Source organism: Pteropus medius, unplaced genomic scaffold (assembly GCF_902729225.1).
Source record: "Pteropus medius unplaced genomic scaffold, Ma_sr-lr_union100, whole genome shotgun sequence".
Taxonomy (NCBI): domain Eukaryota; kingdom Metazoa; phylum Chordata; class Mammalia; order Chiroptera; family Pteropodidae; genus Pteropus; species Pteropus medius.
The window spans coordinates 4,502,158-4,504,811 of NW_024351735.1; the positions used below are offsets into that span (position 1 = coordinate 4,502,158).

At 32.3% G+C, this 2,654-nt stretch overlaps 1 pseudogene; it reads left to right on the top strand.

Annotated features, from left to right (window-relative positions):
• The first annotated feature begins 955 nt into the window (after positions 1-955).
• On the top strand, positions 956-1,074 carry LOC120589112 (uncharacterized; annotated as a pseudogene).
• Positions 1,075-2,654: the final 1,580 nt, after the last annotated feature.

A 2,654-nucleotide genomic window follows, 5' to 3' on the forward strand; every position in this document is an offset into this window, starting at 1 on the left:
ATAAAGTCAACATTACTTACTAGAATGTAGCTCTAAGTACACCTATAAAGTAGTTTATCTTTTCTTATTCTCTTCAGTCTCTGTATTAAATAACTCTATTTTTTTTCACTTAGCAAATCATAAGCAGTTTCATACTAACAATCTATCCCAGAGGCAGAAATGTTTAATTAGCCTTTTATCTGTTTTTCATAAAAAAACATGTGCTATGTATGGGTTGACTTGTATCCCACCCACAAATTCTTATGTTGAAGTCCTAGCCCCAGTACCACAGAATGTGACTTTCTTTAGAGACAGGATCTTTACAGAGGTAATCAAGTTAAAATTAGACCAATTTAACATAATTGGACACGGGTATGGCTGATATCTTTCTCAAAAGGTGAAATCTGGACACAGAGACACACGTGGAAGGAAAGTACCACATGAACATGAAGGAAAAAGGGCTGGAACATTTGCTTCCACTCACAGCCCTCAAAAGCAACCCCTGCCAATGCCTTTTTGTTGGGCCGTTAGGTAGACATGAGGGACAGGGGAATGAAGGCCCAACCCAGAGACCTCCTTTAGGACTTTCCTGAAACACCCATTTTACAGTTAGACATTACCATTACAAGGAAGTAAAAGCCACAGAAATAACTGCTGGGTTGGTTTGGTCATAAGTGCTTGTTCAGTTAGTACATATACTAACCTTCCTTTATCTTCCTACATATGCCTGTAAGTTCATGAATCTAATTATAACAGACTGAATTTTGAGTAACCGCATGCGCAGTAGACAAAGGATTATATAACAGCCAAATGTTACTCAAATGACCTCACATGCCAATTATCTAGCACTGTCCCTGTAACCACCCATCATGACCACAATATAAGGTTTACTTTGCAAATTCTATGAGGCTATGGCCATGTCTGGTAAAGACCGTTTCTCTCTTGAAACATACTTTAAAATATCTTACTTTTTCTGGTCTATGGCCATGCCATCCCAAACAAGCCTGACCCCATCTGATCTCGGAAGCTAAGCAGGGTTGGGCCTGGTTAGTACTTGGATGGGAGACCACCTAGGAAGACCAGGTGCATTAGGTGTAAAAAGAAGATCAGGTGCTTTAGGAGTGAAAAATAAAAAATAAGGTTGCCTTGCCTAAAAATAAAATAAAAATCTTACTTTTCCTAAATTACACTGATCTACAATCCTTTACTGCATTGGTGTAAAGAACTGAACTCCCCTCAGTGCCATTGGGGCAAAGACAGATTTAGATCACCCCCAGTGGATAACACCTTGATTTCAGACTTCTAGCTTCCAGACTGTGAGATAATTTCTGTTGTTTAAGCCACTCAGTTTGTGGTACTTTATTATAGCAACTCTAGCAAATTAATATGTCGTACAAGAAAAAAAAATGTTCTATGTCTCTGGTAATTTCCTTAAAAAAAAAAAAAGTACTGAAGTTATATTCATTTTTCTTAATTCTAAAAATATGTTGATTAAAATTATAACATTCAGAATGCCTAGGCTCAAACTGCATTGCTATTTTATATTATAACAGTTCTGTATAAATCTATTTGCCTATAATTATTTAGAAAAAATTAGGTAAATATCACATACTTAGAAAGAATTTAAAAATAAAAAAATACATTTGCAGGATTTAATTTTATTTAAACTTAAGTTTTTAAAACACAAATCCAGGTAAAGTAAATAATGCTCTGGCAATATTGGAAAAAAATATGAGAAATTCATTTAAAATCTATAATTGGATAGTTTTTTTTCTATTAACTTATGATTTTCTTCAATATTTAATCTATTTATCTATCTACCAGAGCTTTGTTATAATAGCTTTTTAGAGGACAATTTTGTATCATACAAATTATTTTGAATTTTTGTTTTTCTAAGTTTCAAAACATTTCTAAACTAGAAGTTTTATACATGCCTTACAAATCCAAGACGAAGATAAAGTAACTCTAATCAATAAAAATTTTCAAAGCTAGCAGGCTATAAAAAATACACAAATCTACAGCATTTCAGTATACAAATAACCAGTAGAAGAAACAACCTCATTTACAATTAATAAAATAAAAGTGTATAAAATAAAACAAAATAACATTTATAAACTCAAAAAGAAATGGACAGAACCTAAATGAAGACAACTACCTAAAAGATGCCAAAGTCTACTTAAATACTTGAATAAGGATAAGAAGGCCTAATTAAAAAAAAAAAAAATCTCCATGTTTATAAATTTAGTGCATTTCAATTAAACACCATTATTTGATTTTATCCTGAAGCAAGCCAAGTTGGTTATAAATTTCATTTGGAAAAATAAATAAATAAGAACATCAAGAAGTTCTGAAAATGAGGAGAGAGGTCTGGCTCTATGAGATGTTTAAAACATATTATAGAGCATATTAACACAGCACAGTATTGGTATGTGAATAGACAGACAAATGTACTAAAGTTGAAATTGCAGGGGAAAAAAAAACCCAAAACCTAAGTGCATATGGAAATTTATGATAAAGTCAGCATATAAAGAAAGTGAGGTAACAAAGAAAATTTTGTTAAGTATTGTTGGGATCACTGGATAGCCATATGGAAAAATATAAAATCAGACTCATTTTGAGACTATAGTAAAGAAGAAACTACAAAAGATTCAGTTTTAAAGTGAGGGTATAAAAAG